General features: G+C 34.2%; 1 pseudogene; it reads right to left on the bottom strand.

Moving 5' to 3' along the window:
* Positions 1-19,109: 19,109 nt before the first annotated feature.
* Positions 19,110-20,416, bottom strand: LOC141655935 (BRAP2 RING ZnF UBP domain-containing protein 1-like; annotated as a pseudogene).
* Between the last annotated feature and the right edge of the window lie 1,520 nt (positions 20,417-21,936).

The raw sequence follows: 21,936 nt of genomic DNA, 5'->3' as shown, positions 1-21,936 counted from the left end.
TAAAATTGAACTTAAAATAACAGTGATATCTCATTAACGGAATTGTTTTATTTTTCTCGTTATTGTATTTTGTTTCGAAAAAAAAAATTAAAACTGAAAATTAATCTAAGAGAATTGAGTAATGTGCTGAAATGTATTTTTTTTAAGTATTTTTTATGCCACAAAACTAATGATTTTAATTTATAAACTCTCTCAATTTATTTTGTCGTAAAAGTAATCAAAATGATTTATAATTTTGTTTGTATGAGTCGATTTATTTTTAAATACTAGCATCAATAAAATATTTAATATTTTATATTTTATATTATTTATATTTTAATTAAAATATTATATTTTAATTAAAATATTATAGTTTAGTATTTAGTGGAAATTATAAAATTTGATGAAAAGATTAATTTTAATGAAAAGAATTATATAATGAAATACACTATAATTATTAATTTACTTATTTATTTAGTAAATACAATTAAATTATCAATAGTTTTCTTATTTTAAAAGATGATTTTTGAAGGAAAAATTTGTGAGTTCGCCTATTTATTTAGTATATAGTGGACTAGTTTACATCCCGTTCAAATGCACGATTTTTTTAGATTGTAAATATGTAGAGAATTAACATTTAGCCCAACATTTATACAAAATATATGTAAAGCCCAACATTTATATAGAATATCTAAAAAATATTAGGCCCAGTTTGAGCGGGAAAATTCATATATCCACCTATTTTTTTAGTAGATAAGGATTATAGTAGTAAAAGTAATAACCCACGGACACGCGGGTTAGAGGATTTGGGACAGATTGATGGGCATGGTCTTTGTAATTTTCTGAAAATAGCTAGTCTGTGCTCGCTAAATATTTAGCGAGCAAAATTGACTAGATTTAATGGACGAGAAAACCTATAAATAATTCTATCAAAACTCATTCATTTTACTTATGTGAAATAGATCGTTTTATTATAAATTAGCAACAAGCTTGTTAATATGAAGTTAACTAACTTTTTACAAACTGATTAATAGACTCGTATGCTTCATGTAATGCATCATCATGCTTGTAAATCTTTTTATCTCTATTTCCCATTATAGAAGAATAAAACGAAGTATTATTGACAAACTAAACTCGAGTTTCAATTTTTCCGACTAAACAAACTACAAATTAAGTTTGAGAAAGTCTCGAGTATACAAAGTTAAAGCCGAGATCACCTTTGGTTAATACATCACTAAGCATGCTCAACGAAAAATGTGCTTGATAAAAGGTATAGGACGAGAAAGTTGATGCGAAGTAATATCGAGCGATTTGCAAGAGTCCAAGTAAGGGCTTTAGTTCGATGTTTGATATTTGAGTTGATCTCAAACTTAATAGTTGGATGAGACAAGAGCTTGTAATAAAGTAACGTGCATGGTCAAATTGTTTAGGCAATCAAAATGAAAATGACAATTTCCAATTTCAGCGAACTGTTATACAAGTACACAAATCCATTGGGTAACGGTATCAAGAGTATATAGAATTGAACCAGATAGGTCACATTGCCAAACGGAATTAAGCCTACATAATTACAACTCAACCATTAAACAAGTATCGTTAATAACAAGAATTACAAGTTGGATTTGAGTTTAGTTTCCTAAGGAATCCTTAATCTTAGAGATGATATCACTACGATGTAACTCAAAGTCAGCCATTTTCTGAGTAACCTCCAATTTTTGGAGTAATTTCGGAAGAGCAAATGATTCAAACCCCCGTTTAATTTCTTCCCTAGCTTGATCAAATACTTTTTCAACACTTTTCTCCTTCCCCCACAAGTTGGGTGCTATCGGCTAGCTTCGATAGATAATCGGCAACTAGATTCTCAGTTTTACTTTTTATATGGGTGATTGATTTAAAACGAAACCTGTAAGGTGGGTTCATCATATATTGATTTCTGGCATTCTATTTTTTTATTGGAAATGTAAGTATTATTATAACCATCCTTATAAGGGTTCTAAAAAAAGTCACCATTGCGAGTAGCCCTCAGGCGAGAGAACTACAGCCTGACAACACTACATTAATAGTTAATAGGTCTGAAACAACAAGTATAGAAAAGACCTTACATGAGACCCATTTGATTACACCAATTTCTATCTGCTGGTCTAATTTGATCTAATGGCATTGCCATGAGACGCAACCTCCCCTCCTTCTTGATCTGCTGAAGAAGAGAGCCCGAGTGCATCACATAATTATCCATTTTACAGACATTCCACACATGCCAGATGCCATACTGCATAGCTACAATTAAGGAGCTAATCACTAACCTCTTAAGGCAAGATAAATTTCTCTGCATAAGTATCTTCCCAGGTAAAATATCGTCTGTCATTATGAGCTGCAGCCAAGAAAGTAAGAGCTGATAGCATTTTTGTGCATAATCACAGTCTTGAAACAGATGATGATTGCTCTCATTGTCTCTGCTGCACGGAAAGCACACCCAGAATTAGCAATCCCCATTTTCTGCAGTTTATCCAAGGTGAGAAGCCTCTGCCTCTGCATCAGCCACTAAATAAAACAATGCCTTGAAGTATTAAACTTGTTCCAGACGACCTTTGCCCAAACCACTTTTTGTTGAGATTGTTGATTAAGCAAGTCATATCCTTTAGAGATAGTATATATATATATCATCAGTAGCCATTCACTTACCTTGAACATAAGCATCTCTAAATTTGCCCTTAATCTCACAAATTTTCCTCCGAGCCCAGGAACTAGATTGAATAGGTTGATAATCTAACCAAGGAGCACTGTTAATATAGATCGTATTAACCCATTTGATCCATAGATGATCCTTCTTGACAGCAATCCACCATACCATTTTACCAACAGTGCAGGGACAATGATCAAACATAGCTTCAGGGTAAAAATGAGCCATATAATCACCATACCTATCTAGCCACTCATGATTCCTCATGAATCTATCCAGTCTGCTGTAGACTCTATCACTAGGCACTTGTTTATTCGACCAAGTGAACAGAGCCCTAGTAGCCTGAATATCCTCCATATTGCAAAGTGAGACACACTCATGAAAATAATGCTTCATTTTAGCATCAGTAGAGTTGCCCCCTAACCTTTCAACAGGTGATAGAACTGTGTTAGAATCACCCATCCAGAGCCAAGGTTCAACACAATTAACAACAACATCCTTCAGAAAATTTCATAACTCTATTCTCTCCTGAATCCCATTAAAGGCATGGATGACAGTTAATAAAGAACTCCTTGAATCAATTTTTAGACTACCATCATGTGTATAAACTGAGCCCCATAAGCTAAGAAGTGAACATCAAAACAATGAGGTTTTCACATAATCCAAAGCCTCCCACCTTTGTGCCAACTACAATTAGCAGATATACTCCACCCATCACAAAGAGTAGTATTCTTCTGAAGTAGCATACTAGGCTTTATTTTTGTTTTTATTTTTGTTTCAAGTAAACCAAATAAACTTATATTGTGATCATTTAATCCCCTAACATTCCAGAATCTTATGTTATGCATTTGGACTTAGATTGGATGTAGGAGGATTCTTTCCACTCTGGACTACCCTACCCCTAGGAATAGCCGTACGATTCAAAGCATCCATAAATGAGTAAGCCCCAGATTTCCCTAAAGGTCTCCCAATACCATTCCCATCTTTTCTACTTAGCCTCATGATGTGTTTAGCTGGAGTAGCCTTGATGGAACTGACCAAAGGAGGGAACATGTCAGGAGTAAAAATTGGAGTACCCACAAGCCCCTCAACATTCTCTACAATAGGTTTTTGCACTGGCCTCCAAACATTCTTCTACACAGGTTTCTTAAGTCTTATATTGTGGTTAGTTTCTTAATTAGTTAGTATAGGGTCCTAATTAGTTTGTTACATAGTCTAAAATCGAGTCTTTAGTCTTAAGCACCTTCCTTGGGCTCGACCATTACTTGGGCACTAAACTAAAAGAATAAGAACTACTCAATATTTTCCCGCCCAAATGATTAACAATAGTGGTGGGTCCATGTTAAAATTATAATAAATGATGATTGATTGAGTAACAAATTTGCCACATCATAAAATATCTCAATTAATTATAAAGCCAAATCAAATTAATATTTTCGAGTTCAACGCAATTGATATACGGAATACAAAAGAAAGTGGGCCCCATATTATACACTACCATTATAAAGTCAATATTCGCTTTACTTATATTCCGTTTCTAACTCATCCTCCTAGGTCATATCCCCATATAATCTTCCTACAAATGACTAAAACTAAAAGATTAACCCATCTATAAATATTTCTGATCAATGCAATAACAAAATAGTGAACCTATATTAAATTATGTTTTTCCATAATATTCGGCTATCATTATTTTTAGTAATAAAAATAGGTTCGCATAAAACTAACTTAATCTAAAACTCATTTAAATAGTACACTTTTTTTGATAATATCACTAGCATTATAATCAGTACATTAATATAAGTTAACCTCACAAATGTCGTGCTTTAACACGAGATCTCAACTAGTTACTTTATTAACTAAAGAGTAAATTATCAATTACACCCACGCTTAATCCACTTTTTCAGATTTACTCCCACTTCATTTTTTTTTAATATTTTACACCTAAATTAATTGCTCAGTTTACATTTTGCACCCAATATCGGATTCATGACATATTTCCGGCAATTTTCAAATTTTTCCGGCAAGACAATAATTTCATGACTATTTTACCCTTCCCTCTTCTATTATTAAGCATAGTTATTTGACTTTCTTTCTCTTCATTCATTCATTCCCTTTTCTCTCATTTTCTCCAAATTTATTTGCAGAACTCATCTACAAGGTATCTCCATTGTTTTTGAAATCATTTCCTGCAATATATCCACAACAAGGGAGAAATTCAAATATGGAAAAACCTAATTTAAGGCACAAATATGCAAAAGCCATAAATTTCAATTACAAAACCTAGAAAATAAGTAGTAGAAATTAAAACAATAAATTACAAACAAATTAGAAAGAAGAAATAGAAGGACAACTTACATAAATTACTAAAGTGATAGTGGTGATTGACTGATGGATCAACAACCTCTCAATGATTAAGATAATACGACTGAAATTTGGGAGAACTTTTGGGGGAAAGTTTTGGAATAAATTAGGTTAAACAAGTGAAAGGAGGGGAAGTAAATGCAGAATCAAAAGCCAAACGAAGACTTATAATCGCGAGGGCAATTTCGTCACTTCATAAAAAATTTCACCTGAAAATGCCATTGGGTGCAAAATATATCCTGAGCTATTAATTTGGGTGTAATTTAAAACAAAAAAATTGACGTGGGAGTAAATGTAAAAAAGTGGATTAACTGTGGGTGTAATTGATAATTTACTCTTAATTAAAGTAGTTTAGAGTCTAGTTAGGTTATAAATGAATAATCTGTTATGATAATTAGTACATTCACGACACCTAGTTCAAGTTTTCTACCATTTTTTTAACTAAAACATATTATTTTAACTAAAAAATTAAATGCAATATTTACCTATTCGAAGAAAAATGTGAACCAAATTTAATATAAAAAAAATCAGGTCATGTAATATTTCATTGTAACTTTACTAAAAATTCTCATATTATGAGTATTTTTTCACCAAAATAATTTTAAAAAATATCTGAACATTCTTCTATAATAATTAGGAATTTTAGGATTAAAATTGATCAATAATTTTGACTTTCAATAATAGTAAAATATTTAATTTAATAAATTTCTTTTTTTTTTTTTTTGATGACGAGGAGGTTGGATCCTCCCCGGATACAGGACCCCACCCTGCTAGGCGCCTGTACCATGTGAGTTCTTTCCCGCGGAGATTATTCCCTCTATGGGCGTCGGGTCCCCAGGAAAGTGTTCATCTAGGGAATCGAACCCAGGACCTCGCAATTCCTCCTTAGGAGGCTTTGAGGTTACCCTGGAATTCCACTAGACTCACACATCTTGGGTATAAATTTCTTTCTTAAAAGCAAGTTATGTGCTTAATTGCACATTAATAGAAACTTGTGGGGCTAATTTGCTACATTTATAACTTAAGGGGCTTAACTGCACATAGTATCAAACTTATGCGGGTGATTTGCTATATTTCTTGTTTTTAGCTATCAGATACTCATACTTAATACTAGACCTAGTAAAAATAACGGGTCAGGCTGAATCTCCTGACCCGTCTCTAGCCCCTAACCTTAATACGAGACATAATCAAAGTAACGGGTCGATCAGGCTGAATCTCCTGACCCGTCTTTAGCCCCCAACCTCCTATCCGGTTTAGGGCTCAATAAGTTAGGCCCGACCGCTCAAGCCTATTAAAAAACAAAATAACAAATAAAAAAATTGGTATAGCTGATTGTTTTAGCACTAAACATGATCTAACCCAATCCGACTGACTTTAACCCGACCCATGGTCAAGTGTAGTTACTCAATAGCACCCTTGTGACTACTGACTAGTCCACTACCGCTTTGTGTTGATTTTCGCAGTACACATTTTACTCATCGTAGTACACTATTGACAATTATACCCCTTTTATTTTTCCTTCCATTTTCACTCTCTAACTTCTCTCTAATATATTCTCTCTAATTTCATAAACCTACTATTGAGACGGATGTCGTTAACTTTTAGTGAGGGGCTGCCACTGAGGATGCAGTGGTGGTGTTGCACTGGTGGGCCACGGTGGTTGTGTGGGATGGTGCCATTGCATTGGTCACGATGTTGGGTGTTCTACTCACTTGGAAAAAAAAAATTGAGATATAAATTCGTTCATCGCTCATCTGCAACTTTTCCATACTAAAATCATAATGGTGCATTAATTGGGAAAGCTTTGGTGCATTACGTACTGAATTCTTGATTGAGAAAGTTTTAGCATTACCAAATAGAAAAATCAAACCATGTACTACATACCCAGATATATTGTAAATTGAAAAAAAGGAAGAAAAATCCAACTATGTACTATGCAACAACCAACAAACCCCATCATATCACACTAATTAGCCCTTAATCAATTTAAACATAAACCCTAATTAAAAAGGAATAAAACTACAAGAAAGAGGAAATTAAATTATTAATACGAGATTAATGAATTAAATACTTGATATTCATTCGAATAATCGTTCGTAACTGAAAAGTTTTAAGGAGATTTGAAGAAGGTTAAGGTTTCAACAATAGAGAGAAAGTAGAGAAAGTTAGGTTTGATGATTTTTTAGTTAAGGGTAGACAAATGGAAAGTTTAGTGCAAAAAGTACTACAATGAGTAAAAATCGTACTGCGAAAATAAATTACGATAATTAATCGTCCTTAACCAAATAGCAACCCGCTTTACCATTTTTCATCCAAATCACCATCATTTGTAATTCTCCCGCCACAATTCAATCCTCCGAAGAGAGAAAAGAGGACAAGAAGAAGAAAAAGAGGACAAGAAGAAGAATTTTTGTATCTTTTGTGAATACAAAGAGTTGTTTTGTTGTTTGATCGATTAATTGCTTCGATTATATCGTCAGTCGAGTTTGAATGTTTGTCGAATGTTGATGAATTACTTAATTTGTTTAGTTTGAGCATTTAGTCGCAATTTTCGCATCTTTATTGTTAGTGGAGTTTGAATGTTTGTCGAATGTTGATGAATTACTTATTTTGTTTAATTCGAGCATTTAGTCAAAATTTTCGTATCTTTTGTGAATTTTGAGTGTCGTTTGGCGTTTGATTGCTTAATACAGTATAGTTCAATTTTACTGTTATTAGAGTTGGAATGTTTGTTGAATGTCGATGAATTGCTTACTTTGTTTAATTTGAGCATTTATTCAGAACTTTCGTATTTTTGTGAATTGAGAGTGTTATTTTGCGTTTGATTACTTAATTTTTTTATCAGTAGAGTTTGAATACTTGTTAAGTGTCGATGAATAATTGAATTAAGCTGCTTTCGCGATAGCTGTGAAACTAAATCGGTGAATTTCGGTTATTTTTAATGTCCTTACAACGTCAAGGATTTTTTTCATAGATCGACAACTTTTTGAATAAATTTATGCTCAAATGATGTTATAATTTCACATAATTAGACATTATGTAGACTTTCGAGTGCTACTTTGCTGGAGAAGAGGCGTTAACATCTTCAGATGCTTCAGCTTCATCTAATATCACACTCGTTAGCAATGACATAACCATCAGCAGCCATAATTGTGATAAAGTCATCATATCTGAAGGCAATGTAGAGGCACATGTGGTGGCGAATCTTCTGAAGCAGGCTAAAGTAGAAATTTTGAGCTCAAACGATGTTTCTTGATTCGTTAATTGAAGTATCTGTGAAAGAGTTATGTACTTTGCCCGAGGAAAAGGATCCTGCCACTGTGCTGATTTCAGAGAAAACTCGAGTACTCGTCTTCTGCTTTGCTGTGTGGCTGATTACACTGATGATATTTCTGGTTGTTTTCAGCAGATTGCATTGTCGAGACACCTCATGTTTCTATCTGCCACCCACTTGAGACATCGACTTCTGCCTACTCTAAATCCGACAGTTCTACCTACCCTCTAATTTCTATTAAGCGTATTCCGAATGCTTCAGCAGAATGTTTGTACCTCATGCATTGTGTGTCAACTGCGGTGTGAATTGTCGATATGGTGTAGTAAATCTGTAATTGACTTCAAATTCCGTGTTACAGTCAAGCTGATATGCAAGACTGGTGCTAATTTCATCAGATTATGATGAACCAAGTAAATAAGATGTCAAACTTACAAGTGATATATTATTATCGTTCTAGAGCGATTTTTACGACCTGTTATCTTTCTATGTTACTGTGATTAAGTGTGACACCCTCATTTATCGCGGAAAAGTAAACACGTAATTCTAGAATAAAACTGCATGGATATGTTTGTAATAGGTTCATTTGGGTAAAAACCTGTAATTTTTAAAACCTGAACCTGTTATAAAGATATCCAAATTGGAAGGTGTCAAACATACAAGGTCTAACTTAGAAGTTTCACAACATAACCATCGCTAAAGTCGCGAATAGCAAATTATACAGCCAAATGTAAAGAGGGAGACATATGTCCCTAAAATGTATGTGATATAAAAATATTTAAGGGTCACAATATAATAAAGTCAATCTAGGTTCCAAGGTTACTTTGCTCGCTAGCTCGTCCATGTACCCCATATATGCATCACCTACCTGTCATTCGCATTTTATACAAATACGAAAGTCACAGTCAGTGGGGAGTAACTCCGAGTTCTCCCAGCCACGAAATGTCATAATTAATATAACATGTAAACATAAGAATATGAATATGAATAACACATAGCCTTAGCATATAGATGCTAGACAATCGTGTTTATCATGTGAACAACAATATAACAACACATAATCCTAGCCTGTGAATACTAGACCGACTCATACTACACTATCATGTGAATCACATAACATCCAGGAATCCAAACTCTATCAACCATAGCCGGCTTGCATCTCACCTTCTATGATTCATAGAATCATCAAACAAGAAAGGGCAATATATCAAAGACAGGCATAAGTTCTTAGTCCCGTCAATAGTCACTATGTAACTCGAGTTTATACCACGAGGTAGGGAAGGTAATCGAACCGGTATCTTGGCTCAGAGGTTCTATCAAAACATGGCCAAGACACAACACAACCCTAGCCTAAAATCTGCGCAGACCTAGACATGCGGATACACACCACCGCACCCAAGACCCACAATTGTATAAAACCATGTGAGTACCTTAAGGAGTCCACCAAAGGGTTGGCTAGTACTTAAGCTGACCACTTACTCTCAAAATAAGTAACGAGGTCATGCCCCAACTTGGATATAAACCCACCAAGTCAGGAACACAGAGGCTATTAAGCAGTGAACATACACTCGTCAAAGACTATAATGACCTATCTATGATGAAGGCCAAAATACTCACCTAGGACCTAGTCCCACTAGTCCCGACTTGAATACTTTAGCCCACACCACACAAGACAAGTAGGATACCCAATTCAACTGACAATCCAACAATATCTCCATTATCAATAATAATCCAAATTCCAGCTAACCGTTAATTTCATAATTCATGAGAACAAGCTAAAATGGCAAAGAGGCAATAAGACTGAAGTATAAGGCAGCCAATTCATCCAACAACCAACATGTGAAATGATAATTACAAATATCAAGACATAACATAAAATTTCCAATAACAACCAATCTCACCTCAAAGACAAACCCTCGACCCGAGTCCCGCGACGGGTCATCGGTCAAATCGAGGTTGATCGGTTTAAACCTAGTTTGACCAAACTCGTTCGGTCAATCTGCCCAACTCGTAGTCTTGGCTCCGCTTTGGCCCAAATTACAAATTTTATCGCAATATTATTCTCATGCTATTTCCAATTTCTATCATGTGAAAAACGAAAGTAACACATTATCAATCACCTAAACACTTAACAAACAACAAGCACCACATTTACTACTAATGTGACATTAATTCGTCGAGTAACTCGGAATAGTTACCTTACGCTAGCAAAGAGACAAGTAATAACTTGATAAAGCTTCTAAAACCCAAAATTACTCTTCATCTTCAACCACATATGAGCCACCTAAAAAAATTATGTGAAAGGACGATATTAACGAATTATATTTATATAAAATATGAGACGGAAATTAATTTAATTATATTTTAAATAAACCAAACTAGCGTCAAAACAATTTATAGTCACGGCTCAAAAGTTATTATGAAAACCTCAAACTCGGCCTAACCACCAACTACACATGGCCTCAAACTCGTGACTTAGCTAGGCCACGGCCAGGCCACAGCTAGGCCACTAGGAGTCCGACACGACCACCACCCGACTACCCATAGCCACCCTTCACCCTACTTCATAACCTGACCCAAAAATCAGTCCAAAACAGAACCCAAAAGATGCCTAAATTCGACCCCAACTCCAGTCCTCAAATGCAAAGTGAAAACCCACGATGACGGCTCTCGTCCCCGCCAAAAACAGTACCAATCGTCCCCTTAAGACTCCATTCTCGCGCTAAAAAACAGGTCCTAGGCTGAGCCAACTAAGTCGGCATTTAAAACGGTTTTAGAGCGGAAATCCACAAGTATAAAGCAACTCAAAAACAGGACCACAAAGACTACAAAAATCGCCCAACACGAGTCCAAATTAGTCCAAAACAATCCCTACATGTCGGTATACACCGTCTCAACTATAAAACACACCAATTATCACCCAAAACAATCCATACACGTCGGATACACCGTCTTAAATATACCACTTACTAGCTAGCATCCCAAATGATCCCTAGAGGTCGGTATACACCGTCTCAATCATCTCCACATATCAGTATACACCGTCTCAACTATACAACCGACTAATTAACATCCATAAGGATCCCTATATATAATTATACACCGTCTTAATTATAAAACAGACTAACCAAAGATTCGAAATAAACATATTTTACAAGTAATATTGAGTAACCTATCATTGTTACCTTTTTCCGATTGAACTAATCATTTATGACTAACAAATCTTCTACCAGGACATCGTCTATCTCAAAGACCTACAACCGTCTTATAATAAATAAAGCTGAAAATATAAATTGGGTTTGTAAAAATACGTAACGAAAAAGAATTTTACTTACAACGGATTGTCGAAACGATGGGGGCGAGAATATGGAACGAAAATCATTGATAACGGATGACAAACGAGTGGCGGGATCAATTTAAAATAAAAAAAATCAAAACGAACGAAAAGAAGAAAAAGGAAGGAGAAGAAAGAATCTTTGCGTGAGAAATGAGGGAGCACTTGCTTGCTGCTATTTATTATACGTACGTTTCTTCATCGTTAAGAAACTTCGATAGTTATTAAAACCGTTTCGAGTTAAATTTAACCGGTTTAAGTAAAAGTTTCAGTAATAAAACGGAATCAATAATAAATAAATTTAATGAGTGAAAATAAAATAAACTCAGCTAGTTAACGTAAATAATACAATATCAGCTTGAATCGGAATTATTAGCGATTTTTTTTTACAAAACTAACGGATATTAATAAAAATTGCTAATTTAGTGAAATAAGCTCAAAATAGCTAATTGGACGGTTTTGTTCCCAAAATCCATCTCGGGTTCACTTAAAACAACTTTCATAAGGACTCGTAAAGAAACGGAAATTATTAAATAAATAAACTCGAACTAATTTCAATAAACTCGAACTAACTTTAAATAAACTTATTAATGATTATTAAAATTAACGTATCGAATTATGATGAAATTAATTAATTAGCTAAGCATAAATATATAAATCGTTAAATGATGTAATTAAATTCAAAATAGCAATTAAAAGAATTTTATCCAACTTAATAAAATACGGGGTGTTACAATCACCCCATCTTTTAAAAAGTTTCGTCCTCGAAACTTGAAAGTATAAATGAAAGGTTATAAAAATAAAACTGAAATTGGAATCGGTAACCAAAACATTTAAAAGGTCACTTATCGTAAGAATCAAAATTCTTTCAAAAGTTTCAAATAAAATTTTTCGACAGAACCAGATTCTCATCAAAGGAACGGAAGTGCTCTCGTTGCGCATTCAAGAACATCACATTCCAAATCCAAGATAAGGTCAAAGGCAAATCATTTGTATAAATCGAAAATCAAAATACTTTCAGAAACATTAATGAAAAGTTTTCAAAAGTATAAGTCTCATTCATGGAACGAAATTGCTCTTGTTGTGCACACAAGAACGCTAACTTTCCAAGTCAGAGACAAATTTAAAACAAAAACTATTCGCCGACAAGCGTAGAACAAGTTATCAAACGTCTACATGGGTGATTGATTTAAAATGAAACCCGGAAGGTGGGTTCATCAGAATATGTCTAAGAGCGATGGCTAGGAACCTATGAGATTCTTGACTAAATTTATTTTTAGGATTATTACAGACCATGTAAATGGCCGGCACACTGTCAAGGAGAATGTTGGAGGAGAGAATATTATAGTGAGATGCTAAAATTATCAAATAACCCAGAGAAGTTAATTCAGCAAGAATTGAGTCATTATTTTTCGAAATTGGAAGTTTAATCGATTTTGGGAGAAGTTTGGTTACATCGACATTGCAAGAAAAGACAAATTATTTTGCCCTCTGGTGTTCTAGCCAAAGCACCGAGTTTAAAGACTTTGTGGCTGATAAAACTTGCATCGCCATTTAGTGTTGCATATATAAGGAATATAATATTACCTTAATGTTATGATTCACAATATTACCATATTGTGATAGTATAATAATAAATTATAGATTTAGATATTATGTTTAGTTATAGTTTTCCATATTATGTCAAAATATATCTCTACGATATATTCCAGTTATATTAGGTTTCTAATTATCGTACTTTTGTAATTGTTATATAAGCAACGGTTATCATCAATAATATTCAAGCATTCAATTCAATACAATTCATATTCTCTACAGCATATGCATATGAAGACGATTTTTCGACACTCAGATCAAGTGGAATCATTACCTCAGTTTCTTTCGTGATTCCCCTACTGTAGAGGGCTTCAAAGGATGCAAACAAAGGAAATTCTCCATTTCCTGAAAGTTTACAAACGATAATGATCATAATCATACGCAAAACGTTATTTATTAACCAAATCAACTCATGAGACCCCTTTAAATTAGATCTTCTTAATGATCATAATTAATGAACAAGGACATATTACTATTGGTGCAAAATTACGCAAAGACAATTATTTACCTGTAGGAGGGCCGCTACTAAAAAAAGCACGCTGACGAGCATACTACAGATAAAAAAACAAAATGTAGATCAGTAAAAGTTCATCCAAGAAGCTTCCATATGAACTTATGGAGCCATTTTAACTCTTAACATCTCAATACAATTTAAAAAAAAAACTATTTTAATCACTTTCAAAAGATAGCATATTTTTTCCAACAGATATAAGAGCAAACACACTTACAGTCGCAAGATTGGAATTAAAATCTATGAGCTACGCAATTTCTTGGGAAATTCACCCCAAAGCAGCCATCATACCAATTGTAGCCGAGCCAACAAATAGAGCTGATTTTGACAATTCTGAACCAGTGGAAACAATTCCATCAACAAGAACATCCAGTCCTACTTTTTATATGAGTAGATGTAAATAAAAACTTGATTTATTCATTACTATTAAAAGACTACCCTAAAATGATAACAACAACAACAATAACAACAATAACAATAGTCGTGACAAATCACAGATAAACATAACAATAGATATGATAAAATACTCAATCGTGGCAAAAATTTAGTAAATTGTGGTAAATATATACATATATATATATATATATATATATATATTGTGACAATATACATAACAAGAATATATTGTGGAATATATGTACCGATAATGTTTTTTTTCTTTACGAAGCCTACTTTTTCTGGCCAGTGCGACCGTATCCGTTAAATGTTCAAATTGAAAGAAAGGATATTAAGTGTGTGTTTGACCTAACTTGTACAAGTGTTTTTTGGCTAAAAAACACAAATTGGCCAAATACACCATTTTCTAAAAAGTTAAAACTAGTTTTTAAAAGAGTAAATAAAAAATAACCCCCTTTTAAAATTCAGTTTTAAAAATTATTTCATTATATAATTATTTTTTTAAAATTACTGCCTTAAAATGCAATTTTATAAAAAAATGCTTCAAAACTCCAATTTCGACAACTTATTACGTATTAATCTTTCTTTTCTATCACTCTTAATCCCTTGATATATGACTGGATGTTATGTTATCTCGAACAACCATAAGGATATGATACCCGAGAGCAATAAACTCCGCAAGGTTTGGGTCCCAATCTTTAATAGTAACTGTTTTAGGAAATAATTCAAAGATGTTAATGTTACAAGAATGGGCAAAAACTATTCTGCCATCAAGGTTCTTCATAAAGCACCAACAATAATATCGGTCGCTGAGATAAAGTGCGCATCGCCATTGAGAACAACATATGCATACGAGTACAAACTTTTTCCTCTCAAATCAAAAGGAATCTTGAGTTTGAGGTCAGCATCTTTTACTATATTTTTACTGTAGAAGGTTTCGAAGTTGAATGCAAACAAAAGGTTGTTGCCGGTATTTAAAATACAAACTAAAATAAAAAGTTAGAGGAAATTAAACGTAGAGAAATGATTTCAAATAATAGGAGAAAAATGCTAAGATATCGGATCACCACGGTCAACAACGGTCAGAGGAAGGATCAACGGCCAACAAAAATACGATCTGAATGGTAATGAATATGTCATCTCGGTCCACTATTTGCCCTAGAAAACTAACTTAGCTCTCGTTCTAACTAGTTGAGCATAAAACTTGCAATTATAAAAGAAAAAGAATGAAGATAAAAGATAACCTAAATAAACATAAGCCTAGAATTATTGAACAAACAACTAACGGGCCGAAACAATAACTTAACGATTATAGTTTGACTAAAAATACATTTGATCGACTAAAATTCTAGTCGATCGACCAAATGCAAAACCAATTCAGCAAAAGTTCACATTAGTCGATCGATGAAACAAATGGTCGATCGACTAATTCCACAACACATCAGCGATTTCTCCAACAGGCTTCCTCACGCATCTCGAGGCCAGTGACGGACGCATCTCGAGGCCAGTGACGGACGCAGGATTTTCCTTTAAGGGGGGCACAATTTTTTTTTCCACCGTGGTAAATATCGGTTGAAAATATGGTCTCGGAAAATTCGATAACTAAGTCATGAATTTCACTGCCGATTGCTAAGATTCTTGATGCAAATTTATTATTTTGAAAATAAAGTACAAGATTAACATAATTAAAAAAACACTTTTATAGATATATTAGAGTACAAACTCGAATAAGCAAAGAATAATGAGTTAAACACAATATGAGTAACCTTGAATTGTGGTTTATAATAATTTTTAATTCCTTAAACATACAAAAATAAGAGTTGTCAAAGTGGTCTTATCTGAAAAATTTTACTAAAACGACAGGGGTTCAATTCTACCAATGACATAAATTATTCAATTTTCTTATTTTACTTGCTCTGGATCATTTATAAAAAAGTTGAGTGCAATAGGAATCAAGCACAGATCTCTTGGAAATAGTGCACTACCCTTACTACTACGGCATATTCACTTTGTAATAATATTTGCTATTCCTAATACTTAACATAAATCTTTAGAATTTCATGGTGGGCACGTGCGCACCCGGGCCACCCCTAGATCCGCCCCTGCTCGAGGCAGCAATTTCCGAGCTGTGACTCTTCTAATTTCCAAAATGCAACACTGGGAATAAGATTTGGCTTGTTTTCAATCATTTAGGTCCAAACCTCCATAAAATACAAAGTAACCCAAAGTAAATCATTCTTGGGAGGATAGTAGTAGCTATTTGCTACGTATTATGCATATAAATGCGTGCTAAAATAGTAGAAAAAGTACATAAATAAGGCACGCACCGGGCTTGAAAAAGTCCATCTCTTTACGTATTATGCACATAAATGTGTGTCTTGTAAAAGTCTTTGGCTGACGTCTTCATCACCCAGATTTAAGCAAACGATAAAAGTGGAAAGAGAAAAAAAATGAAGTTGCAGATGACCTTTCAAAGCTTGATCAGCCCAACCACGCAATTCTAGGCAAGGGTGAGAGCTGAAATGATGGGATTTAGTGCGAGAATAGAGCATGAGTTGAAGTAAGCTAGTGTTAGCAACATAACACTATTATTAGTAAGGGTAACTATTATTAGTAAGGGTATGGATTACGAGAAACTATTAAGAGGTTGTAGGATTCTCATTATCCGCCTACAGGTAGTCATATTCTATTTAGTTTACCTTAATCTTTCAGTTTCCTTTGGTTTAGTTAACTATTAACAACCCTAAATGTGACCCTAAATGTCATTTAACGTTGCTTGTTTAAATTTAAATGTAGGGATGATATGGCAATGGACAAAAGTTAAGGTAACTAAGTAAGGTAACGAATAATTATAATAATTTATTTCATTAACTTATTATCTTTTCATTAAAATTAAACTTTTCATCAAATTATATTTTTTTTGACTAAAATCTAATCTTTTAATTAAAATATTTTAATAAAAAAATTGCATCAAACTATGATTTACTAAATATTTTACCGATTCTATTATTTGAGAATGACCTGACTCATACTATGTAAAAAACAAAATTATAAACGGTTTTAATTACTTTCGAGACAAAATTGAGGAAATTTATAAATTGGAATCATTAGCTTTGCGTTATAAAAAATATTATTTACAAAATATATTTCAACATGTTATTTAATTGTTCTAATTATTTCAGTTTCAACTTTTTATTTTCTAAGTAAAATGTAATTATGAGAAAAATGAATAACAAATGAAATACCATCATTATATATTTAATTCAGTAGAAATAACGAAAACTTTATAAACCTTAAGGTGATGGTTGAGGCCCAACTATTATAAATATTCCTATTACGCTCCCTCACTCAAATGCCCATTGGGACACTTCCTCACTCAAATGCCCATTGGGCTTGAAGAGTGGTTGGTTGTGCACCGGCTTCCCCGTACAGTGTGCTGGGTTTCACTTCGAGTTTTTGAGGAGTTTTGAGGTTGTCAGGATTTGAACCCGTGACCTTCGGTCACACTGGCTTTGATATCATAATAGATGAACCATCTCAACCAAAACCTTAAGGTGATGGTGGCTCCCGCGTACCGTGTGCTGGGTTTCACTTCGAGTTTTTGAGGAGTTTTGAGGTTGCCAGGATTTGAACCAGTGACCTTCGGTCACACTGGCTCTAATACCATGATAGATGAACCATCTCAACCAAAACCTTAAGGTGATGGTTGAGGTCCAACTATTATAAATATTCCTATTAATAAGTCCCTCGTCTATGTGAGCTACTGAGCTCCACTAGAAACAAATTCCGAGTCGTTTTTCACCAGTTGTATGACATTGGCCAAATAACCCGAGTAGTAAGTTTGGCCGCCTTTCCGGAGTCTCTATTTTAGCCCTGTTATTTCATGTGGCTTCACTAGCTAACTACTCCCTCCCATCCAAACCAAATGTTACATTTGACTTTATTACGCTTGGCGATGCGCGTTTTGCAACTTGAATATCTTTAATTACACATTATTAAAAATTATAAAAACTTGATATTCTTATAACATTCATGACGATGAATCAAACAAGATCTCGCATGACTATGTTTTCTCTTATACATTACTAATAATACCAAAGATTCTCTACAATCATGAACAGTGCCAAAAAGTCAAATGTAACCTTTGGTTTGGATGAGAGGGAGTATAAATATGGCAAATACTAGAACCTTTATTCTCATCAACACTTTAGCTTACAAATTATGGGTTCATTTCATAAGCGTTTACAATTTACCAAAATGTTCACCAAAATTGGGATTTAACTTTTAGTTCTACCACCTAATTAACACCAATTGGTCTCCCTTGTGACGGGTTACCATTTGTGGCGGATATTTTGTGAGATAAAATGGTAACAAAATGGGTTAGTGGAGAAAGGGGACCACATGAATAGTGTTGCAGAGAGAGAAAGAGTGGGTACTTTGTGAGGTAAAATGGTATCCGTCACTCAAGTCATCTCTCCAATAGCTACAATAAAAGTCATCTCTCCATAAAAGTCATCTCTCCATCAACATTTGTGAATTAACACATGGTGTAATTTACCAATAGCTACAATAAAAGTCATCTCTCCATCAACATTTTTAACCTGCTATGAGATAACTTTGAATATTCTTGTGCAGGCACATAAGGTCGTGTATTATATACAAATCGGTAAAACAAGAACACAACTCGTCTAGTCGATTCTTGAAGATAACGTGAAGATAGTTAAAACCTAATTCAGTTTACATATGAGCATGGCTATAGTCTTTTCTAAATTTCTTTATTATAAAGATGATGATAACAACATTAACATTGTACATCTACACACGTTGGGAACGATAAATAGACGAAATTAAAGACGACAACCTAAATGAAAAGTTCAGAGCGAACCATGCCCACGTCAATAACCAATGTCAAAAATCATTTTATTTGGGTTAGTAAAATTTGTAGATTATTTCAGAATAACACGAGTGAGTCATAGAATTAGCGTCGCCGCCCTGATTTTGCACGCTTCTTGGTACCGGTACGAGGAAGTTCCGTTAAAGGCACTGGCAGCACAGTTCCTCCTTTTATACCATCCTCGTCTTTCGTGTGTCTCAGTTTCGATTGTGCTGCTATAAAGAATTTTACATCCCTAATCTGCTCCTCCAGGTCATATATTTGCTCATTCCTTAATCTGGCATAGGATATCTCCCTCTTCTCGATTTCCTCCAGCTTTTTTTTGTACTCGTCCTGCTCCTTAATTAGATTATGATTCAAATCCATGACTGCCTTCTTGTTCTTTTCATAGTTTTCGAGTTTGCATAACAGGTCTTTCAAATTTGAAGCCTTCTCTGTCGCTTCTACGGAAACATTGTCTCTTTTACTTTTGGCCTCCGCAAGTAGAGATTCATAATACTGTCTCTGGTTCTCTAGTTGAGTTGCAAGAAGGTGGTTGTATTCATCCATGATAGTATTACATTTTCCATCACGCGATTTGCCATAGGCTTTTGATTGATTTAGCCGATGAACATAAGTGTCACCTTCATAATCCCAGACTCTCAGTGTCTCTAAATCAAGTGAGTAGCAGTGATGTGTATCTTTCCAATGTCGAAACATGTGACCTTCTTTATACCTTCCACATCCAACATAGCCACATATAACACATTACAAACAGAGCAATTAGGTTTATCATCCTGCTTCTGGCATAAACGGCAGACCTGACAAGATAGATAGGTCCATTTGGAAGTACAGGAACATTGAAATGAATGATCGCATAATGTAGTTTGTATCCCACAAGTATCTTGGTCCAACCTCTCTAGACAAATAGGACATGTTGGCAACTCAATATAGCCAGGTGGAGGAGTACTTGCAATTTCGGCCGATCTAGTAAATTTAGAGGAAACAACATAGAGAATGTGACATATCTCAATCTCAGAAGGCGAGAAACGCTTGCCATTAAAAGCACGATAAAATGCATCAGCAGAAACGTCATCCTGGGTCCGAATCAAGACACTGTACCTATCTTCCACACCGTCATTCCTGATGATGAGGAAATCAGTGACATGAGTGATGTGGGAGGCAAAGAAACGAAAAAGATCATCAGAAGAGAAGCAATTAGGAACAGCGACGATGAAAAGAATGGGGGAAGATGGATGGAAAGTAGAAGGATGTGTTAGTAAAGTTCGATAAAGGTGAATAATACCCCTTCTTTTGGAGAGATTAGTGTTAGGGTTAGGGTTTGAATTACAAGGAAGAGAGACAAAGAGGGGATGGTCTGTGTCAACTGAATGAATTCGAAGGGAGAACATTCTGCAGATTTCCTGATGAATTTTATCAGGTCGAATACTACTGATTGTTTGTTCGTTGTGATTAAGATGAATACATAAGACTCGTATTTATAGTGTAAGATAAACCCTTAATAATATTAATAATAATACTTTCCTAATCGTATGATATATATGAATATCCTAACAATTTATGGCACAATGCTAAAATCATAGAGATGATTGCCAATTTCGTCCAATTTTATATACAACTATTCATATTCACTGTCACGCTGATGTTAGACACATTTTACGACACAAAAACACTCTCTATGTACTAAATGAATGAGGAAGCGTTAAGTTTCCCTTCACCGTAAGACTCACCCTATCCACCATTCTCCAATTCTCTCTCTCTTTAGTCTTCCAATAGACAGAGACCTGAAATTGGTGAAGTCAATGTGGGTTGATCTATCAGTATCAAAACCTGACCTGTCAGAAATTATACTAGTATATGACACCGTGTCTGGGTGTGTGATTTGTGAAGAAACCAAAGTTCCACATGTGAGGGTTGTCCCACATTGATAAAAGAGGAGAAAAATATTACCACTTTATAAGGCAAGGGACTACTCCCTCTATCGCCAATTGGTTTTAGAGTGAAGCCCTCTTGGGCCTTCGTTGTGTACTCTTTCTCCTCCGTTTGGGTGCGGCCCAGGCCCGTTGTTAAATTTAACAGCCCGTTGTTAACAGCCCGTTGTTAAATTTAACAGGGTGCAATCCTCGGGCTATCATTTCATTCATCAGCTAAATGGCCCCATCAAAACAGACCCGATATGACCGGAAGTCCGGAACCCGGCTTGACCCGATCCGACTGACGCAAATGTGTAGCATTGATTGAAATTACAGGAGTACTATATTAAGATAAAGAATTGATTTTTTCGGTATGGTCCGATTTTGGACCGAAATTTATGATTTTTCTTACTCTTTAAATATATGATAATCAAAATAGCTTTTTCATTAGGATAAATAAACTAGTTGTTAAATTATATCTTTAATATAAATAACCACCAATTTTAGATTTATTTATAATATTGTTCTGATAAGAAAATACTTGATTACTTTACACATTTGTAAATATTAGTGGCATAACACCTAAATTTCTGTCCATTCAGTTCAAACCAAAAATAATCGTTCTTGAATTTAACCAGACCGAAAACCAAAACTTCAAAAAGTATTGACCGAAGATTGACTAAAGTGATAAACTACTTTTGGTGGGAAAATAGGTTAATATTCACTTTTATACTCCGTATCTTACACCATCACAATAAAAAGGACATTCCCAAATTTCATATCACAAAAGTGAAAAAATTAAGTTCTTTCCATAAACAATTGCTCCCCTTATAAACAAGGGAACAAACATGTACAAAATATTGGTATTAGGATCTAATTGAACGTAAACTATCACTATATTTCACAATTAGGAAAGTTTACTGTTCCGAATACAAAATAATCTACAAAGATTGCCTTATGAGTTATGATACACAATTAAACAAAATTAAATTAAATTA

This window comes from Silene latifolia, chromosome 5, assembly GCF_048544455.1.
Source record: "Silene latifolia isolate original U9 population chromosome 5, ASM4854445v1, whole genome shotgun sequence".
In the NCBI taxonomy this organism is placed as follows: Eukaryota; Viridiplantae; Streptophyta; class Magnoliopsida; order Caryophyllales; family Caryophyllaceae; genus Silene; species Silene latifolia.
The sequence above is the reverse complement of the archived record's forward strand: the minus strand, read 5'-3'. Positions and strand labels throughout refer to the sequence as shown.